The sequence below is a fragment of the Molothrus aeneus genome, chromosome 1 (assembly GCF_037042795.1).
Source record: "Molothrus aeneus isolate 106 chromosome 1, BPBGC_Maene_1.0, whole genome shotgun sequence".
Classification (NCBI taxonomy): Eukaryota; Metazoa; Chordata; class Aves; order Passeriformes; family Icteridae; genus Molothrus; species Molothrus aeneus.
The window spans coordinates 37,664,444-37,692,217 of record NC_089646.1 but is presented as its reverse complement, the minus strand read 5'-3'; positions in this window follow the sequence as shown (position 1 = coordinate 37,692,217).

Sequence of the window (27,774 nt, the reverse complement as noted above, 5' to 3'; positions counted from 1 at the left end):
TAGCTTCACAGGTTAATATATCCTTAAAATGAAATTTTAACTCTGCATTTCCTCATTTATAACATTTGGGTTTTGGGGTAGAGGCTCCTTCTGATGCATTCTGTCTTAAATTATTGATGTGCACTGTCAACCTTAGTTCCATCATCTACTGTGGTATCTCGTCTGCATAATTATGCAAGTTAATTAAACTCATGAGAAGGTATTATGAACATTTAAACTAATTTATATGTGTTTTATATGCAGAGGAACATATTGTATGGAGAATTGAAAAGTAATATCAATTCCTATAGAAGTTCAAATATCTTATTTATAAGAAGGATATTAAAGCGGCAGAATGAGATTAATGTGAAATTCACAACACTTTTTTACAATTTTTAAGATACTGGTTAGAGTATTCAAAAGAACTGGTATTTTTATGTCCTATTCTGTGTGTTATGTAGATAGATATTTAATCTTGAAAGACGGGCTCAGTAGCCTATCAGGATAACTAAAGAGCATTATTAAAAATACATATATTTCAGTTCCTTTTCTGCAAATACATTTTCTTTGTTATGGTTTCTTGAATGCTTTCTTGAGCAAAGATTCTCCTTGTTTCCTTTCTGTTTAGTTTTTTTCCCCTGCTTAATAGGAAAAAGAATATTGACAGCAATTTGAACAATTTCAGCCAGTTAGAAAAAGCTTATTTTTTTACAAACATCTTTCAACCTGATTTGAACCATAGCATTTATAATTTAAAAATTTCTCCAGAAAGTATTCCTACAGAGTGCCAATTGACTTCCACTGGCTCTGCATCTTGTTGGTAGTTTGATGCAGTAATACTCTGAGTTGAAACACTTCATGGAGTACCTAAAGGACATTCCCATCATCGGCATGGAATAGCTCCAACACACAATCTGCTCCAGGGGATGGGGCAGCCAACAAAAACAGATCTAAGTGGGACTGGCAAGAGAACTATACCTGTTGCAGACTTTCTCTTGGAAAAATGCCAAACACAAGGCAGAAATACCTAATTTCTACAATAGTAGAAAATCCCTATTAGACAGCTAGCCATTAACATCTTACAACCTTTAAAAAGTTGGCTGCTGGTAGGTGGGGAGGGTTTTTTTGAAGAATGGAAATTAAAAATTATTTCTAAGTGCATTCTACAGATTACTGCATTCAGATTAGTAACTTGTAGAAACTGAGATTAGTGGAGTCTCCCAAACAGGGTGCTGAACTTAAACTGGCCACTGCTTGCACTCTGTAATTCACATGCTGTTATTTAGTATCAAGTGTGTCTGTACAGATGCTGGTTCAAGAATGATTTTAAATTATTGTACTACTATATGATTTACATGTGGAGCATGGCTTTCTTCTAGCAGTCTGAACTCTGAACTAATAAAGTGCATGATGTCTGGGACACATGAGAATGAGGAAACATTTTTTTCCATTAGATGATCACAGATATTGTATAAATTTTGAGGAGGCAGTTAAACCCCCCATTGCAGACTGAAATATTGAAAATATTTTTAGCAATATTTCCTAGGTTAATATCGACAAAGAAGCTTTGCTTAGAGAGTGATCAAATCCAAAATCTTCAAGCAGAACATCTAATACAGAAACTGAATCTACCCCATCCCTAGCTTACATTTTTGACAACCAAATCTGGTGGGATATCAAAAAGAGAAACTCAGAGTGTGTTCGACATACATGTCGGGTCCCTTCCTCTGCATGTGTACAAGGTAATTAACAGAGACCAATCCAGCTAATGAGCAAATAAAGCTTCATATTCCATTTTCACTGTAATTTGCAGTTGAAGATAAAATGTATGACTTTTTCCCTAGCTTTTCCTGAGCCATGAAATCAACTTGAACCATTTTTCACAGAGCAAAACTATCTGAGCAAGTGGATATCACACCAGATAAATTATAGAATCATAGGAAACATGAAATTTTCCATTTTGCTCTTGTAGGGATCTAAATTTAAAAGTCCTCCTGTGGCACTTTGAACACTGACACTTCTATACTTGCAGTCAAAGCAATAAGTAGAATATATTCCGTTTAGATCAATACTGACCATGGACGTAAAATCTGCCCCAAAAAATCCTAAATCAAACCAAACCAAACCCAACCCCAAGTACCTTTGTAAGTTTTAAATTGATTAAACAAGACGAGAAAAAGTCCCCAAAGATTTAGCTTAAAATACCAAGAGGTACTTAGGTTTCTCACTTTTACCGAGGTGTCATTTCCCATAAGAGTTTAAAGTCTAGATACTTTAGAGGAATTCAATCCTCGATGTGAGCTGCAGGCTTGTATTTAAAAAGCATGAAAACTTGGAGGGGAAACTCTCCATACAATGGGAAAAATCTGGAGAGAATACTGGACTGAAGGGTCCTTGTAATTTGGTTTATCTTTACGTGTAAGACCGTCTGCTTCTAAAACTTGCTTTGTTAACATTACAGCAAGGCTGTTATAAGCCAGTACTGAAGTGAAAATGGTGCAGTTGCTCTGAGGAAGCCCAGAGCAAAATAACTCAGTTCAGTATCGTATAATTGTGGCTCCACCTTTTCTCTGTAGGGTTGAATCACACCTGGAACAAGATCAAGTTTACCTGTGACTCACAACTTGCAGTGGGTGTGTTAGCGTTCAGAAACACATAATCACAAGAGCGATTATATGTAGGTGCTTTTTATTGAAGAGCTCTGGGTGTCAGGGGTATTCAACCCAAATCTGACTCCGATATGCATTTGGGATGAGCAGGTTTTTTACATTCTATTGTTATATAACTTTCATGTTAATCATTAAACTTATATTGTTCTATTGTATACATAGATTTCAGCCAAGCATGGCTCCTCGTGGCCCACCTTTAAATTTCTAACATAGTTTCTCATGATTCTTCTTATGATTATACAATAATTATATTTAATTACTAAACAATCATCACATCTAACAATTTTATCATTTGTCATACTGCTTACGCTGGTGCAATGATCTGGCAAAACATAAAGCCTAACATTTTCAGAGTCTATCTTTAACATTTTCCAGGGCCCCACTATCAGGTGCACTGCATCTACTGCACAAATATGTATTATAGCATCTTTGTTAACCACAATAGCATCTTATTTTGCAGACTGTTGTCATACTTTAAATGAGTCCTTTAATAGAAAAGATTCATTTTCTTTGTCGTGGCATTCCTGTATTTTCTATCTGTAAGACACAACAGAAATAAAAATACAAAAAACCCTAAAAACCAAGTATTCATTAGAGAGTATCAAACCCCAAGATATTTATCTCTGTCATGGGGTATGAGTAGGATGGTAGAAAACAGACAGTTCTGAGAAGACTGCAGAAATGCTTCTCCAATTCTCCTCATAAATGAGTCATAAGAAGGAGGAGATATACAATTGAGAAACAAAATCTGTTCAAAAGAAAATATCCCTTTTAGAGATCTTCAGGAAATTATACTGTATAATGTAATGGTCCCAAATGTGGCTTTAATCTAAACACACAATAATCAAAGATTGAAAGGTCTCATTTTTTGCAAAGAAAGGACCCTGCGATTCTAGAGGCAGCAGTAATCACATACTGAAATTATTGGATAAATTTTTGCTTTGAAATACAAAAGATAAATATTTGAGTCACTAGAATTATTGTGAGTCCTGTTGATTTCCATGAGACTGATATTATTGTAAGATAATTGTGTGTGAAATGAAAATTGACATAAAATTACATGAAAAGCAAAGAAGGGAATGTGGAAAGAATTTGTGTACCAAAACATTTTCTCCATCAATATAGATGTTGGAATGATGGTCTGGAAGGCAGCAGGACAACCCTGAGAAGAGATTTTCCTGAACGCCTAAGACATGGCACCATCAAAAAGAAAAAGAGTAGAAAAATAATAGAGAAATCACAAAAGATATTAAGAGAAGCCCATCAGTCTTCTGCTCTCTAAAGACCCAGCATAGGTCTTCAGAGTATATTTTTATGGCCATAACTCAGAATAATAGAATAGAAGACAATTAATGTGTTGCATTTCTGAGTATTGCTTTGTAATTCCACTTTTGGGATACTTTTAATCAGTGCACAGAATCATGGATTATTCTCAACTGAATAAAGATTTTATACCCATTAATGACACATTTCTAAACATATAGAAAGGGGGGGAAAAGTAGAAGAAACCAATAGAGGAGTTACAGATAAAAATACTGAGATAGATTTTATTGTGTTCATCTCAACAAGTAAAAATTTCCAAGAATGCCTGACACGCCTAACTTTAGTTTTTTTAAGTGTTAAAATACTAGATTCAAAGTTGTGAGACAAATTCTGTTTGCTGTAATGTTATTATTCAAGCAGCTCCAAACAAAAATTAATAAATCTGCATTTAGGCACTCACTTTTGAGTAGGCATTTTCTAGACTGAACTTGAAGCAAAATATTCAACCAAAAATTTTTATAATGTATTTAATCTTAGTGACTTTCATTTTTGTTGAGAAAGTTCATTTGACAACAAATGGAAGGGGAAGATAGAAACATATGGGGAATTTGCTGATGGGGAATTTGTTGATCTTCTTTGAGTGGTGTAAGCAGAAGAAAAAAAAGTTTAATGTTAGATTATCACTGTAACAGGTAAGTGGCAGTACTGCAAAAGTTTCTTTCCTGGCACCTGAGAGAAGTAACCATGGAAATACACTTAATGCAGGGTGGTGCACCAGCAAACAGATATCCGCCAGGGCTTCTCCACGAGAAAGCAAAGCTCTCTGCTCATCTTGGGCTGTTGCCTTTGAAGCAATTTGAAGTTCTTTTTTCCTCCTCAGGCATCAGTCAGAGGGGTGCCTACCTCTGAATGGGTGTTTATCCAAACTTGCTCTGTTGTGCATTTGCCTGTTTTCACTCAGCCTTTGGGAGAATGATGTGGCAAGTGATGATACATTGAATCTCAGTTTTGCTTTATTTCCACCTATGAATGGCATCTGCTTATATGAGTACAGAGGCTTGTAGTGATCAGTGATCACCCCCTGTGCTCTGCACTGGCGAGGCTGCACCTCAAATCCTGTGTTCATGTCTGGGGCCCTGGCTGCAAATAGGACATTGAGGTGTTGGAAGGTATCCAGAAAAGAGAACGAAGCTGGTGAAGGGACTGGAGCAAAAGTCCTTTGAAAAATGGCTGAAGAAGCTGGGGGTGTTCAGCTGGGGGTGTTCAGCCTGGAAAAAGGATGCACAGGGGAGACCTTATGGCTCTGTACAACTACTTGAAAAGAGATTGTAGTAATGTGGGAATTGGTCTCCTCTCACAGGCAACAACTAATGAGCAGAAATGCTGCCAAATTGTGCCAGGGGATGTTTAGATTGGGTGTTAGGAAAAATTTCTTCACTGAAAGGCTGATCGAGCATTGGAAGAGGCTGCCCAGGAAATTGGTTGAGTCACCATCCCTGGAGGTATTTAAGAGCTGTGGATGTGGACTTGAGGACACAGTTTAGTGGTGGACTTGGCAGTGCAGGGTTAGCAGTTGGACTCAATGATCTTAGAGGTTTCTTCCAAATTAAATATTTCTATGATTCTATGATTTTACAGAATGGAGTCATAAAAATTTTAAAAGGTAGTATTTTTTACACAAAAATAAAGCTGAACTTCACATTTAATAATGTGGTCCTAGGAGTCAGGCCTAGGATTTTGCTACCAAAGTCCTCTTTGGAGGTCTCTGAAGGACCACCTTGTCTCATTTCATGCACCCTGGAACAGCTTAACACCTGGCCTGTGTTATTTACAAAATTTACACCCAGCTGTTCTATTTGTTCAGGCCTCAGTCCACATTAACTGTTCATCCACAGTATTACTGTCTTTTTAAAGATCTGGAATACCTATCAGCTTATATGTTATGCTTAGGTCACACAGTGAAGAGGTGGACCTCCTTTGATTGCTGGAGTCCAATTTGTTACATGGACTTACAGTAACAATAAATAATTCCTTGTGCAGTGTCTTTGCATCTATCCCAAGATCAGAGCACACTTACAGCTAGATGATCAGCTAGTGAGGGCATCAAATCTACATTATTATGGAAAAAGTAGCATCCACATTTGTTCAAAATTAAATTCCAGGATGCCTAAATGTATTTTGATTTAAACATCATTAAGAAGTCATCCTCATCTAGCAGACAGCCCCATAGGTCACACTATTACTTATTGAAGGTAGAAATGATGGTGAATGCATGGCAATGTAATGTTGACAATGTTATAAAATGATACAAATTTTATATCCATCAATATCAAGATGATTTTGCATATAAGTTATTCATGCCTCTTGACACCAAAATGCACCTTGCTGAATTATTCACTTCCTAGACACAAGTCTGTGTTTTCTACCTTCCCAAGTCCTTTAGTTTTGAAGTAAGACTTGTGTTCACCTCTTTTTACTCTCTTATTGTTCACATTGCAGAACAGCTCTGGCGTGTCCCAGCTGGATTGCACTGGGATGTCACTAAACCAGAGGAGGTGTTCCAAGAACACACTTAATCTGCTCCTATAACAGACAGACATGCAGTCCTTGCATCCAGTATAGTAAAGCAACTCCCCAACACATGACAACACATGAACAGAGTATTTGTGCTGGGTGCTGAGTACTTTTCAACCCCCCCAGCACAGCTCTGCAGACCCCTCCCAGCACACTGCACCAATTTCTCATTCATACGGCGCTCGCACAGCTGACCCAGCTCACTGGTCCCAGCCCATTGCTGTGAAACTTCTTTGCCTCAGGAAGGACACTGCGTCCCTACATTTGATGCCAAATAGAGGCAAGCTGTTACTGGTTATTTTTCTTTTTCTTTTTTCCTGCCATATTTTTCCATGAACATATCACCAAAAAGACAAACAATGAAGGAGAGTGAAACAGCTCATCTTTTCACTGTTTAAAATGCCATTTCCTTCATGTCACTTTAATTTTAAAACACGAGGTGTAAGGTTATAAAGAACATTGGTGTTTGTCTTGAATCTCTGCCTTTGTTTTGGATCAAAAATACAACACCCAGGCCAAACACAATACTAAACATTTACCACTGAGGTCACTGATCTGCAATTTGTTGCAGCGACAGATCCAATATTATGCTTGGGGAACAGACTGGATGGCTGTTAATGCACTATTATAGGCACAGTTGGGAAATTGGCTGAGCACCAGGTAACTGGAAGAACTGGAGCTTATTGCACAAGTCCAAGAGTATTTTAACTTGTGACTTGATTGCTAACATGGGGAGAGCTTTTAAAATGTTAATTAATTTTTTTTTTTATAATAACATAAACCATCTGTAGCTTTGAACTTAAATTTAACTTCTCTAATTAATTCTAATCCTTCTGCTACAAGAACTGTCTGTCACACATCACTCTCTTCATTCTATTTTTGGTTCAGCTTGTCACATCATTTAAAGCCTTGACCCCACCATAGCCAGGTTTTAATTAACAGTAAAATATCTCTAGAGGAAACGCTATGGAGCATTTGGAGTTGAGTTCAGACCTGTCCAGACAACATAGAAAGGTCTGACATATATTTCATGTCTTACCAATGTGTTTGTGAAAAACAAGTTATTCCATTTATCTGTGGATTTCCACGATAAATTTTTAAGCCGTGGCTTAAAATCCTGTTTTACTGTGGGAAGTTCTCCTCCTGGCCACACACTGTACTTTATGTCAGATTCTGAAAACTCTCAAGACATTGACAAACAATGCAAAAAACAGATAAAAATTACTGGGAGGCATAGGGTGGGACAAATAAATACAAGGTGTAGAAGAAATCCACTGACAAGATGATAAATCATTTAGCTCTGGAACAGAAACAGACTAGCTGGAGGAGGAGGAATGTCAAGGGCAAGAAATCAAAGATAGGTTGTGAACAAAGCTGTTACTGTGCTCATTATCATATTACTACATGTAGGCAAAGAATGTCTGTAGGACTAGTGGTTGCCACATGGAAAAGAGAACATGTAAAACTTCAAGGGATACTTTTGGCTGAACCCCTTAACTACTTTATTAAGGCCATAGTAATTGTTAGTCAGATACAATACTGTATGTTTACATTAATCATAATTCGTAAAATAAATCTTACAGCATAGTATAGAAAAAATAATACTCTTTTCTTCCAGAAAAGGCATAAAGTTAAGTGCCAATCTCTTGAATGAGTTATTACATATAATGTTATAACATTATATAAAGATGTTGAATTTATACTCAGATAAAGAAAGATGTTAGGTTAGTCAAGACCTGATGGAATATCATTTTTGGAAAAACATGTGCTGGAGATAGTCCAACTTCATGTAACATGCAATGCAGTTTACAAAAAAAACTCACGCTGCATATCTACCCTCCACACTTTTTGAGATGCTGACAAATGTCTGTTCTGATGAAGCAAAAAGCAGTATTGTGTCAAAGCTGCCACTGAATTCAATGTGACATCTGCAGTTCCAAGCACAGTTTGAAGATCTGAGTCTTCATATTGAAAATTATATTGAGATGTAAGAACAATGTAAAGCAGACTGCAGAGTGAAAGAGCTGGATAGTATGTTTTTCAGGAGTTGAGACTTATCCAAATCCAAGAGGATCAAGAAGTGCTTCAAGCCCTGTTACAGGGGCTTTTTATCCTCATCTGATTTTTCAGCAATTGTAATATTAATGAAGTGATCCTAAAATTCACGGGGACAGAGAGTCCTCTACAAATGATGTAAAGTGGGCAAACAAACTGTAGACACACAGAAATTGTGAAGGTATTGCTACAGGCAAACAAATATGATTGATAAGAAACATTAATGAAATTGCACTGAAATGTTCTGTGGCAGCTCCATTCCTGAATGGTACTTCATTAACATAGCATAACTCAGTCTAAGCCACTTATGTGCCCAAACTCTAAAATCTGCAGCATCAAACACTAAACAACACACTGACAGATTTGAATCTTGGACAGACAAGCACAAGATTTTGAAAAATTCCAGTTTCACATCAAGATGATGAGGTGACCTCTCCTTGCCTTACTCCCTTTTTTTTTCCTTCTCTCATGACAAATGAAAGAAGGATTGATGTCTTTCTTTGCAGAATAATCAGTAACTTGTTTGGCAAGTGTAAAGCTGGAATGTGGACCGGCTGGTTGAAGGTGCTGGTCTGATTTAGGCAGAATAGAGATTTGAGCCTGATTTTCCATACAAATGCATTATACACCAAGGTAATTGGTGTTTCTGGGACCACAGTCATTACCTTTTTTTTCCAAACAGAAATTCCTTTCCAGTCCCAAGAAACTTTTCTCAGATACAGTTTCATGCATTTGGCTTATTGAAACAAATATTTCTGATATTTCTGACTAAACAAAAGCAAAAAAAAAATGTTTCTAGCCAGTTCTGCTGTTAGAATGTTGTCTGTTAAAAAAAAGAGGAATGATTCAGAGAAAAAGAAGTGTTCAGAAGTGTTCAATGCTCTATGGAAGACAGTCTTGAAGAGAGACACTGGAAGACTGTATAAAAAGAAATCATTTCAGTGATTATGAAAAGGTACTAGTTTTACAAGTTGTTATGGGAGTTGGAGTTACAATCAAACGTGAAGCCTGTCATTGTCCTGCAAACCAACCGATAAGGTGTTTGCTCAGATTGTAAAATTTCTATAGAGTCATCCACATCAACACCCTTGGGTGATTGTGGAGCATTTTAATTGTACAGGTAGAAATGAAAACCAAATGAAATCAGCCCAACATGCAGCTGGATTAATGAAATCAAAGGGGACCTTCCAGTTTTACAAGGGCTTTAAGAGCTGCATTAAGGATCTGGTCCACGTGCCAAATGTAAAATAACGTATTTGTGAATGGTTATTGTCTATGCCACAGCTGATCCCAAATGATTCCCATTAATAGCTTTTTCAACAGAAACAGATATTAAACATGATGGGAAATCATAACAGAATCATGAAAACTTTACAATAGGTAAAATGAGACCAAGAAGAGAGCACTACATCCATAAACCTTATAGCATGGAATATGACAGCATGGAATACACTGAGAATGATCTATCATCTTTACAGCTGTATAATTTGGAGGATAATAAACAAAGACGTTTGGGCATCTTTAAAAGATGGCTGGGGAAATAGTTTGAGAGCAGCATGAAAGTAGACTCCTGTTTCTGTGATTTCATAACAATGTCATCCCAAACTACAAAAACTGCAGACCTACAGAAAGGTTTAGTGTTCCAAAAGCATATACAGGAAAAGTTTTACTCCCTTGTGTACTAAAGCATTATAAAAGAGAGTAAAATTAAATAACATGTGCTAAATCTTTATGTCATGAAATTACTTATATTTTCTCATAGAGAAGAACCAAGAGACATTTGATTGGTGTGTCCAAGCATATGTTTAATTTTGAAATCCACATTGCCCCCACCCCCAGCAATTTTGCAAAAGGATCATATTACCATCTTACTATGTGAAAATAATAATGTGCCATCAGAGGGGACAAGGCCACACTTTTTACAAACCTTGTCAGCATATTCTGTGGCTGTCAGAAACTGAGGGAGAGTTCAGAACTGTGAGGACTCAGGAATTTTAACCATGGTTATGTGGAATGAATGAGATAGTTTTCCTGCCAGCATTTTAACGATGCTGTCCATAATTCTGGTGATTTTAAAATCAACCAAGACTTGGATTCTGGTCATTATTTCTTTAATAGCTCAGCATACATATGTACTTTACTAGTAAATGTAGCATATGGACTTTACCATAGTCAGCCTAGAAACAGTCTGAAGAATGTGGGAGAGAACAAAAAGAAAAAGATTTTCAGTAGAGTGAGATGCCAGTATTTCAAATATCATCTGCAGGTGGTGTTTGGCAAACAGCATGGTCTGGGTTATGTAAAGTATTTTGGGTTGCTCTATATTATATATATACATATATATATATATAATATGTGGTTTCTACGTTTCTATCAAAGCCATAGATGAATAATGACTTGAGCACCTCTCCAGAGCATTTGCACAGTTCTCAAGGAGTCATATAAAAACTAATCAGAAAAATACATACTGGTCCCTGAAGATATAAATATACATTCTTATAATTGATAAATATGGGAAATAATTTATGGAATTATTGAATTGTAGAATGGTTAGGGTTGCAAGATGCCTTAAAGATGCTATAGTTCCAAACACCCTGCCATGGGCAGGGATGTAACTCACTAAATCAGGTTTCTCAGCGTGCCATCCAACCTGTCCTTTAATGCTTCCATGGATGAGGCATCCTCAACATCTCCTTTGGGTAGCCTGTTCCATTGCTTCTTCATTACACAGATTATAGTCTGAGAATTTAGAACATCAGCCCAGACCCACAGCTCCCAGATTATGGTGCCTTCTCCTACTCTTTTAATTTAAGAACAGAATAATAACTGAGATTTAAAAAAGACATATCTCCTATCAGAATTCCTGATAGAAATATTAGGAATATGCAAGCAAGTAGGTGACAAGTAATTGCATAAAAACAAATTCAATTCAACATAAATTAAATTCAACATAAAAACAAATTAAATTCAACAAAGCTAAAAAGAAACCAGAAATGGATAGATATGGGTGTACCAACATCTCTTTTGATCTTTGCATAAAAATAACAGCCACAGGCATCATCATGTCTGGCCCTGGAATGATTCTTCCTATGTCATTCAGGCCACACACAGTTTGAAAAATAGACAAAGGCTAGTATGGAAGTGTAAAAATTTAAATTCTATCCCAGCACATCTCTTTTCTTTTCTTTTTTATTTTTGGTTCAGCAAAAGTATTTTTATACCTTTACACAAAAAGAGGACATGGAGGCCATATCAGTCAACACAATGCATCCCCGATATGCTCTGTTTGACCACTTTTAAATACTCAACAGCCCAATAACCAATAAGTGTGACATATACTAAGTCTGATGGTGTTCATGATTATGGTGGATGTTAAAATATCTAATATGATACTTTAATACCTGGATTAGAGGACCCTACTAATTCTGGGGGCTTTTTTCTGCTCAGATGGTGAATCCAATATGGATTGCTTTTAAGGATGTGAGACTTTCAACAAACTGCAAAGTAGGAGACTCCATCCAACTTAGAGATTGGCCATTTTCCAGAAGGAAAAACAATTCAAACCTGTCATATTCCCTCCTTTCTATTCTTCAAAAAGAGATTAGTGGGGAAATTTATTTGGCCTTTCAAAGAAGCGGTGTGTGCTGTGACTCCAGCAAAGGACAACTTAAACACTAGATTGCAATTTTTGTATTGCTCTGTACAGTAGCTGTGAGTGTTGGCAGAAGTCATACTGGGGATGCTGCACATTCATGAAAAGGAATTCACTGCAACCTGAAATAAAGGCATAGAGATAATATTAGCCAGAAATAGCCATTCAGAGAAAAAATCATTTAAACAGCTTCTGTGCATGTATTCAAGTTGATGCAGTAGAACAAGAACACATATTGAATGTAATTAGCAGTCAGACATTCAGCCTGAGGAAAATGACTCTTGAAAACCCACCATTTCTGCTACAAGTATCCTAAAATTATGGAGCAGAAAATGTTGCTAACAAAATTACCCTAGAATGCTTATGCCTTGTTTCAAATGTTACGTAGACTGAAAGCCATCTCTGTAAGAATGATGTCATTAGCATGTCTCATCTTTTGTAAATAGTATTTTGCACATAAATGATTATATATTTTTCTGTAAAGCTCTTATGTTCTGTTTGCTATTCTATGCTAAATGGGAAGAAGCAAGTAGAGCCTAGGAGTTGCTCATCTCTCTGAGTATTTAGAATTTCTTCAGTGGGGCTCCCTGCCCCCTGTGGTCACCAGAACAATGACAGCATGCATAAATCTTGACATGCCCAGAATGGGTGCGGAGCTGCAGGTTATAGAACCCTTCAGGCAGCCTCCCAGTGGCAGTAGCCTTCTCTGAACTTATCCTGGTAACTGCCTCCAGCCCTTCTCCCCCATCCTACCAAATGTACAGGGGACACAGCAGATTTTCCCCTAAGGTCCCCAGTCAGTCTTCGCAAGAAGGCAAGGATGAACAAGAGCTGCTTATTTGGATCAAATCCCTTGATTTTTCCCCTGGATCTAAGAGCAGAGGAGGGGGAAATGAGGAAGAGAAATTGAAGTGATTCTGTTGATGCCACTTGTGTCTACATCCGAGTAAGGCAGATGGCAATCTCATGGGTATCCCATAACGGATAGGGTGATAGGCAGCACTTTGGAGGCAGAACTTAATGACTGGGTGAGAGCTTTTTTTATTAGGAGGTTCAGAGCAACACTATAGACATGTCTACCTGGTCATGAGAAAGAGGACTTCAGAAATCAGATGGCAGACCCAAAACTTAGATTTAAATGTAAAAAAAAAACCCCAAAAAAGAACTAAAACCAAAACAAGCAAAGAAACAAAACCCAAAAATCGATCAATGAAAACCAAACCTATCAGGTCTTGGCAATGTTTCAGAGGGTGCTGCAGTTTCTGGAAGATCATGCTTGGCATAGTTAGTATTTCCCTCACTTGTTGGCTCATTTGACTGGAAACCATCTGTTCAAGTATGCATCTGCCATAGTTTTAGCTTGTTACAGAAAACCCAGACCTAACAAGCTGATGACACCAATGAGAAGGTGGAATTGAAGGCAATGAGAGAAGTCTAATGGAGAGAGGTAAGGAAATAATATCAAAGACAATATAGAAAAGGTACAGCAAACCCAAGCCAAATAGTAAAAGCTGATATTGTTGGTCATCTAACTTCTGTTATTTAACTTTGCTGCTCCAAATCCCTGCAATGTTTATCTCAAATAATTCTGAGAGCTTAAAAATTTCAGTGAAAGAAACTTTGACAGGTTCTCTAGGTTTTTCTCCTTTTCTGCCTGTTTGGCAGTGATGTGACTCATGTGCCTTTCAAAAGCGCCTTAAAGGGCTTGAAAAGGCCCTAGTAAATGCTTAGCACTTTTTTAAAAATCATTTGTGGACACTGTGTTCCTCCCTACTGCATGACTCCACATTTAATCACACAGATTTTTTTGCCTCATATTTAATTTTAGTTATTCATGGAGTTTTGCTCTTTTTTCTCCAACACTCACAGATCTAAGGAGTAAATGCTGCCTTTAGAGAAGGACACGGTGTAACCATACAGCTATGAGAATGTCACTGTGCTTTCTTTCACATCAATAATTTAAATTCCCAAGTTTTCTTTAAATTCTCACGTAGCTAAGCATCCTAAAAACAATGGTTAATGTTAAATTCCATTAAAACACACAATCATATGAGATTATGTAAATATTTAGTTATGAATATTAACTTTCCTCAAGAACATATTCCAACTGTCATATTTCCCAAAACATCTTAAGCAGTTGTGTTGAGCCTTCCTTTGAAACTATTTTGTTTTCTAAACATATACTGAGAGAACATTGTAAAGTCAGGACTCATAATTTTTATAAAGTTTATCCATTAAACTTCTAAAAGTTTTTATTTTCCTTAAATACTTATCCAATTCCCTCAGACTGAACCGATGACTGAAACAGAGCAAGAATTTCATGAAGGAAAATGGAAATAAATGCTTAAATTTAAGATTTTATCTATGCTACTGTGATTATGTTTCTACAGGGATCAAAAGAAGTTACAGCTGTATATAAGCCCTCTTCTAAGAAAAGTCTTCCAAGAAAAAAATTTCCCACCCTTGCTATTACCAATGTTGCTGAGTTGGCAGTGGTAACAGTGAGAAAAGGCTTCAACAGCTTGCTTTATTTAAACTCCTGCATCAGTAAAACTTCTTCAGCATGTGATTGATAATTGTTCCCCAGCACTGCTGTGGAGCAGGACTGATTACCAAGGGGATTAAAATTCCAGAAAGTCTCTGAAGACTGTCTCTGAGGTCCTCTCTTCAGTCTCTCTGCTGCAAAGCTGATTTTAAGTGATGGGATTTAAATTTAGCTTTTTTTAGACAATATTTCCTGGCATGATCAGCATCTAAAGCCTTACTGGAACCCCTTCAGAAAAGTGTCTGACTTCTATCCAAGGCATAATACAGCCACAATTTAGGAACGTACCTCAGTATAGCAGAGTTTGCTGGCTACAGCTGGAAGGAAAATAGTCACAGAGCAATAGATCACTTTTGTGAACGGAGCATGGGCCTGATTCAACCTTCCCAAATTGCTCCCACAGCTTTGCATTCTGCCTCCAGTTTTTTGGGCCAAGTCATATTACCACTTTGTAACTAAGTCATTTCCTTAATGATAACCAGGGTCTATATGAGGAGGGAAATGAAACTTTGTGATGAGTCAAACCAGATAGATTGTTGAACTTCTTTAAATTTGACTATGTCAAAGAAAATATATAAAAAGCAAATATTATTCTTAACTGGCTATGAATCATGTACCCTGTAGGACTTTCTGTTGACAGTCTGCTTAAACAGCCAAACTGGTAAATTAATCAGCCTGGAGACCATTTTTATTACTGCTTAATTTATGAGTGTAGGGTAGGCAACTGCTTGGAAAAAAATTAACAAATTACTTGGTCAAGTGGTGATTCAGTGCTTTTCTGATGCTTGAAGCGAAGGGGGGAAAATTGTGAGAAGTTATTACATTTTCTCATGATAACTAGATATTCAGCAGAAACACTTCAGTTGTAGCCTTTTCTCAAGCTATTTGACCAGAATTGAGAAATGATTCACCACCACTGGAACATGATGAGTATGTTCAGGTGAAACCCTTTGTAGTCAGACAAAAATAATTTTGTTGCTAACTGCATTTGGTTGCATATGTTCAACCTACCTGCACCACAAAGCTAATTAAAGACATTGAAGCTGTAACATTTTCAATGCAAAAATGGCAGAATGCTCATCTGTTTACCCCACTCTCAACTTCAGTATGGTAAAGCAGAGCAGGTAATTATTTGACTCACTATTTGGTGTGTATAATGTGAATTCATCCAAGTGCACCCAGACAAAACATGCCCAAGAGTCATGAAAAAAATTTTACTCATCTGATCTCTAGGTGAGCTGGGTCTGAAAGTCTCTTAATGTGACAGAGCATCAGACATAACATTATATGTGTTGCTAAGATTTTGTTGCACTCAGCTCTGCCAAAGGCAAGATATAAAAAGACAATTTGGTTGTGCACTTACACACATTTTTAATGCTTTACAGCAGCAATGAAATTTCAGAAAGGAAAAAGAAAGAAAAAAGGTAACAAATAAATAATATATGGTTTTACATCAATTCATCTGAAGTCATAGAGTGTGATGCTTTTGGAAACATCTGGCTAAATAAAAGTAAGAAGGTTTGAAATTATAGAGATGTATAGAAAAAAAAAATCATCACAAATGCATAAATGGTTTCCTTTTTTTCTCCAAATGAAACTTGGAGACTTAGAAGAAGAAATTATCATCAGGACACTATTACTGGCAATGTCAAACATATTTCCTCTGGGGCATTTTACTTGACACCTCTGAAAGTCAAATGCCAATATGAGACAGAAACCTCTAACCCTCCTGCACAGTAGACATGTCTCAAGAACTGATGAAGCCTGGAGAATTAAGTGAATAGAAACAGTGTCAGTTCTAACTAATACTCTTTTGCACAACATTCTTAAATTAGCTGAAAAATATTAAGTAATACAGATCTTACATTTCAAGAATAACAATTTAAGTTGCTAAATTAAGAAGAACCTGCTGAATTTTGTAAATGCAGGAATTTCTATGCCTGTGTCAAAGTTATGTTTGGAATGAAACACTGAGAAAATGTAATGAGAGTATCTGACATTTTAGTAAGCAGGGAAAGCTTTTTCTCTTCTGCTACACTAAGGTGCCATGGTCAACAACATCCCAGACACAGGGTCTTAAAATAAAAAGGAAGAACAAATGAAATTAATGGTTAGTGACTTTGCATATGTTTCATGTACTACTTGCTTTTTGTGAATGTGAGTGATCCCATTGCCAGCACAAGTCCTTGCAAGAAAGGGACACGGACAGACTATTTGACAGTCAACACCACAAGGAACTCGAATTAAACTTTAAAATAAGACACACTACTTCTTTCTCTTTTGTATTTTAACTTGCCTTTCAAACTTCTTTTGACTGTATTTTGGAAGTCTCTGAAAGGAATATGACTCTTTTTTGCTCACCAGAAGTTTGTGTGCTTCAAATAATTTCTTTTGAATTGATCTAGAAACAGTGCAGCTGCATACACATTAAGAGCTGTGTTTAGTTTACCTCCATCTTTTTATTTTTCAGTGCATCTTTACTTAGAGAATAATGATGTGTTTAAAGAAGTTTCCTACCATCTTGATTAATAAAAAATGTGTTTCTTCCCTTGGAATCTACACTTGCTTTCTTGATCCCAATGTGAAGTCTGGGCACAACTGCTGTATCAAAATCATTTTTATAGCAAGAATCTCTAGTGTCCAACACAACAATGGGTTTTTTTCCTTCAGAAGGATGAGATGATACAGAAGAGGCAGAAAAATCTACAAGAGGAAATGCTGAAATCATTGGGGAAATGTAAGTGTGCCATTTAAAGACAATATTTGTGGGATGGCAATGTGTCACTGATCCATACACCTTTCTTTTAAATAATCTGTCTTCCAAGCCAAAAGAAAACAAGTAGAATTTTAATCATAGACTCCCAAAATAATTAAAGTTAGTTTAAGATTTCTTTGTATTTCAAGTTCTATAATCTTCTTAATTATCTCAGTAGATTTCCATTGGACACACCCCTATTTTCAACATCTTTCTGGAACTGGAGGGAGCAGAACAGGAAACCACAGTCTTGGTAAAGCCTAACAAGTGTTGAGGAGGTTGAAATTAACACATCCTTTAATCCACTGCCTGTTCTCTTGCTAATGCAGTCCAGAACATGTTTTGCTCAGATTGATGCCCTCCAGGACCCCCAGGGCCATTGCAGCAAAGCTGCCCCAAGCACCCAGACCCCCAGCCTGTTCATCTGCTTGGAATGAATCTGTACCATATTTATCTTTGCCATACACAATGCAGTTCTTTTTGACTCAATATTCCAGCTACTGGTTTTTGTTTGAATAATGTTTGCCTCTTCAAAAGTATCTGCCTTTCAGTTTAGTTTCCATCTACCAGCTTGGTGAAGATAAGTTACACCCCATCATCTAGGCCTTTTATAAAAGTCACTACATAGTACTGGACAAAACACCATCCTCCAGGAACTCTGCTTGTATCCAGCTGTCAATTCACTTTTGGCACAGTAATTATATCATTGAAGTTTTGAAGTTTAGCAGCATTCCACTCACTGGACAGGTCCATCTCTCCAGCTCATATCTTACTATCTTGTCAAAAAGGATATTGTGGGAGAACATGTTAAATACCTTGCTAAAAATCAAGGTTATGTCAAGGTTGTTGCCTCCCTGTTTGAGCGGAGCCAGAAAATCTTTTACCCATATTGAGGCTGTCTTGTCTGCCAAAGCAGCAGCAGTGCTGTCCTTGGATTAGTGTGCCCACATGCTGTGCATTGTCTTACCTGTTTTACTGTAATTATAAAGCAAACAAAGCAAAGACAAAAAGAGAGAGAATCCTCACAAATATTTTTTCTTCCTTTCAAAAATGTGGTTCTGTAAGATATCCAGTTTTCCCATTGTTTCATTTTTCAGTGAGCAGTCTCAGAGGTCTCAGGGGGTCAAGGCCTCGTCTTAGAAGAGAGCTAGAATGGGAGCTGTGTGAAAATTTCCAGTTGCAAAGTGAAGTGGAGGATTTGGGCCCTTTGCCAGTTCCGTGTGGGTATGATGATTTCAAGGCAGTTTGCCATGACTTTCTGTATAATTTTCTAGCAACAAAAATAGTTTTTGTATTAAAAAATGAAAAAGTGATTTAAAATAGCTTCTCCAAGTCAAGAAAAGAACAAATAAGGCAATACTCAGAAAAGTAAATTTATCCTCACATACATTAAACCCCTAAACTGCTGTCTCTTTTATTTGGCTGAGTTTCCTGAGCTGTGCTTTTCACTACTGAGTTAAGTACTCTTCAGATTTTGTTGTTACCATGCTTTATGCTCATAGACTTTCAAACAAAGAAGCAATTATTTTGTCTTGCAGCATGAAGGCAGATCCTGAGTTAGTCCATCTTGCAAATTGCTAATATCTGCAGCTAAAACAGGCACTCACAGCCAATATCAAGAATCAGTGTAGAAAATTTTTGTCTCTTTCCTTCTGTCTTTTTTTCAAGAATCCCTTCCTATTCTCATGTTTTACATCTGTTGCCCCATCACAAAGACATGCTCCACTTCAGGTTTTGGGGTTTTTTAGTGTAGGAAAATGCACAATAAAAAGAACATGCACAGTGCCATGTCACATTACCTTTTTAAGGTGTAGAGTGGAATCTTTCAGTCTATCTAATGTTAATATAAAACTTATCGAAATTGTTCTTATTTCCCCCCAATGTCTTGCTTAATAGCCCATGGAATTGACTAAAATACTCCACATGCTCAGGTTTAGCCTGCTATGATGATCCCACATGGCATAGCTGAAGTAAGATCTTCATGTTACCATCCCTTTCTTATTTCATATGTCAACTTGCTTGAAAAAGTAGCAGACAACAGTAAATTGCCTGTAACCTGTACAAGACAGGTTGCATCCACTGCACCAGCACATCTTGGCAAATGCATATCTGAAGGCAAAAGTTATCCTGATGTAAAGAATCAAGTCTGCACAAACAGCTTCATATTAAAATCTAGAGTGAAGTTTTTAGAGGTGGGTTCACCTCTACATTTAAAAATAGCAAATACATTTGAAATTTAAGGTCTATTAAAATTTGATAATTCATTGTCCTTTCACTGACAAGTTATATCAGAGTATCTATATTTTGTCTGCTCCTTTGTAAGGGAGGAAGGATCAGATCTCTCTGATTCATTCATATACCCAGAAAATGGTTAGAGCAAGTTCTGGTCATATTCTGCAATAATTCCAGACACCCACCTCTGCAGCATCTTCAGTTAAATGATTTTTTAATTATTCCGTCATTTTTCATGTTCAGACAAGAATCTGAACCTATGAAATTTGCTCTTGAGTATTGCCCTAATTTCAGCACAGGCCTACATGTGCCAAGGATACAGAATGAAGGAAAAATATTCACAGAAAAAACCCAATGGTTTCCTATACCTTTTAAAATACTTTTTATTGTGAGGCACATCAGGTTTTCCATCAGTGCAGTTTGTGAGGTGTGATATGATGGAATGGCATCCTGAGCTTGGCACTCTACTTCCAAAATGTAAACAGCCCAAACCACAACATATTGCTACTTTGAATACTGTTTATTGAATTTGTTTTCACTGACTGAAGAATGGATGCTGCCTTTGCAAGTTCCTAGACTCTGATTTTAATAAGATGCAAGAAAGTGAAATGTCCCTGCTCATTACACAAAGACTACACAGGCAGAGGAGCACAATAATATCTGCAGGCTCTAATTTAATTAAAAATTTGTGGCTAAAGATATGGAAACATTTTCAAGGATGAAGGAATATTTCTCCCAATTCTATCTTGCTTCATAAGGTAGACTCAAAATCCTTGGGTTAAAAAATAGCTAAAGACAGTTCACATAAAGTTCCAGGTCATCTCTTGCAGGTTCTGTCTTCATAGCAAGGTTAATTTGGGAATTAGAAGTAGTGCTCAGATTCTAACCCTGTATAATCCATACTAAGAAAGCTCTTTTATTGTGTGCACTGTTGCTTTTGAGAAAGGAGCTCCTCTTGATAATCCAAATACAGCCCTGCTTAATGAAAATTCTGTTGCTGCTGTTTACCAGTGTCTCCCCACAGACCTCTGTCCTTACCAGTGTGAGCTGGAAAATCAGTCACACATTCTCTTACACAGTAGGGTCAACCCGATTTATACTGACTAGCACAGAATATGTGCACAAAATCTCAGCACCTGGTGCTAGGCAGTGTCCTTTGTGAGGCGGCTCTGCTCCCTGAGAGCCAGGCTAAGCTGGGAGGAGCTGAAGTTTTTTGTGTCACATTTGGTTATGTAGAGTGTGCCTGTGCCCAGATCCATGCTGTTCATGCTCTTGCAAGCAGTGGCTGCTGCAGACAGTTCCCATTCTTGTGAGGAGAAATTAATTCAATCTCTGTCTTTTTAAAAATACCATTTTCTTTCCTAAACAATGCTTGTTGAAGTGTTTTTTTCCAAGTTCTGGCTGCATTGTGTTCTTGTATATCCTTCCCTTGGGAAAGCCTGACATCCACCTGTATGTATGGTCATTATTAAGCCTTGCCACAGTGTTTATTCTTCTGACACTAGGTTAAAAACAAGCTTTCTTACGTATCTGTCGAGTGTATGTTCCACATTTAAGGTGTTGCAGTATTTTATTATTGTTTACTACTCAAATGTTTGGGATCACTAACAGCAACATACACAGTAATTTCCATCGCTTCAAATGCAGCAGGGTGCAAATGAGGATGGAGTCTGTGTCCTTGAGCTGCACCTGAGTATACCTAAGGCAGTCTTATACAGACTGACTGCAAGTCTATTTTATAAATAGAAAAAGACTATTTTAGATGTCATATTAGTTCTGAGTAAATATTTCCATCATATTTTTGTGCACCCAAGGGTCTGCTTCTGTTTATGCTTCCCAGAACAGCAGAAAAAATTAAGCCAGGATTAGTTCTTATTGCCTTTTATAAAACCACTAATGCTTGGTCTAAATTCTTACCTTGGTGTCCATTTAAATTATAGTTTTGAGCACAATGTAACAGTGTGAGGTTTTTTCAAAATATATCCATTTTGTTATTGCCCATTGTTAAATGAACCCATCTGACCAGATAGTTAAACACAGGAAAGGCAGACAGTGAGGAAGGTTTCAATCTTAAAAATATTGGCTTAAGGATGCCTCTTCATTATGAACAGTATTTTGATGACTTGTGGGAAAGAGCCACATTACTAGTCATCTATTTATCATCAATTTAGATTGCTGAGATATATGTCAAAGACTAAAAGGTTCAACACAATTCCTGGTGATTTCTGTCTTTCTGACTCCAGTTACAACCTCCCCTGACTTTACAAGCACTTTATTCAAGTACTCTGAAGTCAGTGGGTGTCTGGGTGCTACAGTTTTTTAATTTTTTTGTCCAAATTAAGAAATGGAAAAGCACTGGTGGAGAAAAAAGACAAAACAGTATACAGAACCAGGGTCTTTTATTTCCACTTCTTATATTAAAAGAAAATTGAAATACCTTATTATAGGATGAAGAGACAGAAAAACTAGGAGGAAAAAAAAAGGAGACTGTGAGTGAATAGCAAAATAGATGAATAATTGATAATAAAAAGTGGGCTGCTTTCCTCCAGAAGCTGTCGATTTCATGCTGTCTTTGACTCAATAAAGTTATTGCATCATTTTTTCTTTCTTAAAATGTTGTCTTACTGTTTACGAAAAAAAAGCTGAGCATATAAAGGTAGAAACTAATTATCACTCTGTAAGCTAAAAATTTTCTTGAAAACAAGAAGAAGAAGAAGAAGAAGAAGAAAAGCATTGTCTTTGAGAGGACTTTAAAAGAAATCACCAGTGACCTTTAGAAAATGCATAGCTAGATTAGAGTAGGATTTCATAGGGACAATGTAATAGCTGATGATTAAGGTACTTATCACCAAATATGTATCATTTTTGCAAAAGGAAAATAAATTCCTTGCGTCTGCTGATATAGCAGAATATTTCTACAAGCAACTATGAAAACAAAACTGTCAAAATAAATGCAACGTTGTGTTCCAGGTGCACATCTCACAACTCAAGCACTGCATCCATTCTGGACATGTTGGACTTCTCAGCTCTCTAAAGACTGATATCAGAGTGCCCTCAATACAAAAGCTGCCTAGTTGCCCTTGGGAAATGCTCTCGGTGCAGTTGCTTCAAGCTCTGTGCAAATGAAGAAGCAAGCAACCAGAAGATACCAACGAGAGGTCTGGGAAGGATCAGGGGGCCCGAGTATTGCGGCCATCCCCAGTGTTGCAGGTTTGGGCTAGATAATACTTCCCCAGGTTTATGTTTTGGGGTTTTTTACTCTGTTTTTGTTTGTTTATTTGTTTTAGTCCCTTTCCTCCAGGCTTGAGCATGTAGGGCTCTAGAATAACTACATTCATAAGCTCGTTCCTATGCATTTGGTGCAAATTTCTGTGTGAAACAACAGGTTCACAGGCAGAACGCATCCTCCCCCTTTACAGGGAGAATGATTTCCTAAAACGAAGAGAAGCAGGTGACCTTCAGTATCTCTGCTAATTTCACTTCTCTCTGTTTGCTGGATGAGCATTTCTATGGTACAGAATACCCTAGTCTAGTTTATTAAGTCTTGCTGTCATTCACAATGTTCAAGTTCACATCCTGTTACAAAGCAGAATTGATTGTATTGTTGTATTGGTGTCTTTTAAGAAGAACACTATTAAATTTGGTAGGCTTACAGCTCAAAGACATTGCAGTGAACAAGAGAATCAGTTCCTCCATATCAGTATTCTGATTTAAATTATTCAGTTTGACAACAATTTAGGCTCTGCTGTGCTGAGTCCTCTGATCAATACTGTCTTGCTGCTCTCTTTTTCTACTCCCATCTTCTATTTTCATCTTTTGCTCTTAGTTTTCCACTTGAATTGTAAAGTCCTTGAATCATGATCATTGCTTTGTTCTTTGTAAAGTGCCTGGAGCAATTCAGTCCTGGTCTGTAACTAGTGTCCCCAAACAGTGTAATAAATATGTCCCAATTACTACTGATGCTGCAGTTGCTATTGTATCCATGACCATACAGGTGATAAATGAGTGGCAGCAAAGTTGTAAGCTTTCCTTTTTATCACACAATGCATGCCAGACATCTGCAGAAGGTGTTCTTGCTGCCACAGCCATAACTGCTGGAGAGATCCTGGCCCTGAGCAGAAGGGTAGTCCAAGTTTAACTGAGCCTGTGGAATTCCTACTGAGGCTGTCAGAAAGTTTTCTGGTAATTGGATGGTGATAAGGGAACTCTCTGATTAACTTGAATTTTCAGTAAAGATATATCACCAAAATAGTCACACTTCACTCACTGCAATTTGGCACCATGCTAAAGCAACGAGAATACAGTCCAGGGAATGTAAAAAGGCACTTAAAAACCAAAGCTCTGTGCCATCAGCCCTTTTGCTTACACCAAAGAAGATTTCACCCAAAGCCCTCTATTTATGCAAGTAATCACTAAACTTTATGAAATCTAGTGAACTGCTTTTTTTTTTTCTGATTCATTATTAGTGGGAGACATTTAAGATGAGTATATTTGCCTACATATTATGAACCATAACTTTATCACATTGGATTAATGAAACAATGGTACAGACCATCACACACACACATCCATTTACACACTCTGTAACAAAATCTTTAGAAAAGTTCCTAGGATCTTTCAGTACCAAAATTACTAACACATCAGCTGGGCTTTCCTCTCTGACCCAAACATAATCAAGCTCCCACCCTTCCCAGCATCCATCCTCTTGCTTCCCAGACTGGCTTGGTGCTACATGTTTATTTTCTTTGCTTCAACACAATAGCAGCAAGAGGTTCTGAAGGGAGGAGCTGTGGACTCTTAACAGGAGTTGGACCCTAATGGTGGGTGGAAAAGGTAATGGATTTTCTTGAAAAAGTAAGAGGGAGGAGCAGCATCGGAGCCTGAGCCTTCAGTGTTTGGTACAGTCCTGAAGGGATCTGCCCTGGCCTCTCCTCTCTGCTGAGGCAATGTCTGAGACAAATGAAGTGTGGGTAGAAAGATTATTTAAGCTGAAATGTGAATGAGTCCTCAGCCCCTCTTGTGAGGTCGTCAAAAGTTTTCCAGTAACTTTGTACTGACAAAGACAATACCTTGATGAGACAAAGCAGCCTTTGGCTCTTGTGGCTCATTGTGGTTGTCCTAGGGTGACGTTATGATGCTTGTATCCCCATTCATGTTTTCTGTTTATGCTGGATATTATGTTCTGTGCCTTTAAGACTGGCTCTGAAGAGTGAAAATTTTGTTTGGGTTTTCTTATCAAGCCTGGTGGGACACAGAGACAGGCAGTATATAGTGCTGCTTTTGCTTTTTTGCTTTTGCTTTTCGCTTTGCTCTCTCGCTCTTGCTTCTGCTTCGCTTCTGCTTCCTCTTGCTTCTGCTCATTAGCTAGTTTAGCTAAACAGTCCAAATTTCCTCCTGGACTGTTTCTCCTTTCCTTTTTTCGACCATCTCGAACCTGCTCCGGACTGGGACCTGGAAACACCGAGAGTTTGCACCTTGTGGCTGCAGCAGCTGCCCCAGCACCAGAGGGACCAATAACAGAGCGACCACCCCCGAGAGAGACTTTCTGAATTTGTCATCTTTTTCAGAGCGGTGTCATCCGGCATTGTTCATTTTGCGTGCTGGGGGGTGCTTTGCCTGTTAAATAAACAGGTTCTTTCCACTCCTCTCCGAGGAATTCTTCCCAAACTGGTTGGGGGGAGGGGCTGTGTGGGTTTGCTTTCTGGAGGGGGCATCCTTTGGAAATTCTCTACCAAATTTGCCCTAAACCAGACAGTGGCTCACTTCAAAAGTCATCTCAAACAGCCATGCTGTCAGTCATCAAGTAATGAGGTCAGGTAAATTGGGGAGGCTGAAAAAGGGGATTTAGGTGGGAGAGAAAGAAAGAACTCACCAATTATCCACACCTTCCAAAATCCTCTTGTTTCTTGTTCACAAAATTAATAGCCTGGAGACACCTGAAGTTATTCTAGGAGTATTTTGGGGGTTTGGTAACTTACAGAAGGAACACTATGGCCAAGGTAGGTCCTGGAATTGCCTCATCGTACTAGTGGTTTTCATCTCTTCCTGATGTATGACTGAAAGCTAAGGTGAATGTTAGTCAACACCTATACTCTTTGATATTTTACAGAATTCGGTGACTATGCTTCTGTTAGCAAGAGTAGGTGCAGTTCAGTGCAGATGTATTTTAACCCTTCTAAGGAGAAGCACAGTGTGCCCACTATTCCCTAAGGAAATCCAGACAAGGTCCTTTATATATGAAGCTCTTCTTTCATTATAAAATGTACAACAGCTACTAAATGCACCAAAATGGGTTCTTTTATCTCTAATATAAAAGTAATTACTTCTTCATGTAGCAGAAGTCCATGGTGTTCCTGCAGATAGTTTTGTCACTGGAGTCGTGTCAAACCCCTATTGCCAAATAGCAAAGCCCACCTGTGAGTTAATGATGCATTTGGGGTTTTAATACTCTAGTGACAGAAGGAACTGTGATGAATCTCACTGAACTTCATTTCAGGGCATGAACCTGATATTCAGTGGGTTGGAAAAAGTCACCTTCAAGGTTTTCAAACTAGCACACTATATTTTGTTTCTGTGCACCGTGTTTTTTCTTACCTTAGCTCCTCAAGATGCAGTTTCACTTCAGACTGTATCACTGAAGTGCAGCAGTCTATCAAAAGCTGCACAATGCACATTAATTGTTTCCAGATTCGAGGTCAGAATATTAGTCTAAAAATACCCCTGTAGCAGAAGGGTCCTTAATGTAGTAAACATGGATGTGCAATAAATTGCAGAATACCATTTTTATTACCTATATTAAACTGCAGAAAGATTTAGGGAGAACCAAGGAACATATCCAGTTCTTTGATTCAGACTAGTCAGTCTTATTTGTGGCTTCATGGAAAATGTTTAGAAGCAAGAAAAAAAAACTTCATTGTTTTTCTGTACACCTCCCCCTGCCTTTAAGCTACAAAATGCAATTTTGGGATGTATTGGCACAAATGTGTTTTTATTGGTTCCTGTAATTTATAATGTGTTCAAGATATGGTGGCAGCAACCTGAAAAACTATTAGCATCTGTAAAGCAGTCTGTGACCAAGAGATTACTTCACAAAATGAAGATTTAACATGCAACTTCCCCAGAAATTAGCTGTGTTTGGGTCTGGCTCTTCTGTTGCTTTCTTCCTTTATTAATCCCTTCAGGCAGAAGGAAATGGTGAGCTATCTGATTAAAATATGTGCAAAACTGTAGGGAAATCCTGCACAGCTGCTAATGCCACCTGATTTGGTGCTGGAAAAACATTCAGCTAGGTGTTGATCAAAGCTTTGGAGGGATTTTAATAATTAGTTAAATAATTTCAGAAAGTTCCAAGGTTGTGCAAAAGCAACAACAGACAGTTCCATCCTTTAAAGAAATGGCAAAGTTTAAATGATAAAGCAGGTAAATATTTGTCCAGTTTTTAAAAATATCATAGCTCGCATACTGAAGGTAATATGGATTTTTTCTTTTCAAAGGCGGAGTTATTTGTTATTTGTGAAACACATACCAAGGTTTGATAGATTGTTGAAATATTTCAGTAACAGCAAGTCAAATTGAGCTGGTGATGTGCTTACAAAGGTTCTGAAAGCACAGACAAGCACCCCAACCCTAATTATTCAGCCTAAAACAAATCTGAAAGCTGTTTCATTTTCCTTGTGTATTTTGATACAGAGAAGGTGACACGATCTGCAAAAGGCGTGTATAGGCTTGTTTGCATATTCACCAGCATATTTGAAAAATGTGCTTTTCTAACTCTATTATTTTGAATTTGCCAACTTGTAACAGGAAAAATAAAAGAGAAACACAGCTGAAACCACCCAGTGTGTCTTGGTGGAATGAAAGTTCAACTCACCTTCATTTCAAAACAGATTTATAAATTGCTATATATATCTTTATCTGAAAATTGAGCAAGTTTATAATCTTTTTCACATTCATTTTACAGTGAAACCAATACAGAGTGGGAGGTTATTGTTGTTACAATGTGCACACAGCAGATTGCATTCATAATTCAATCCTGTTGCATGTGATGCAA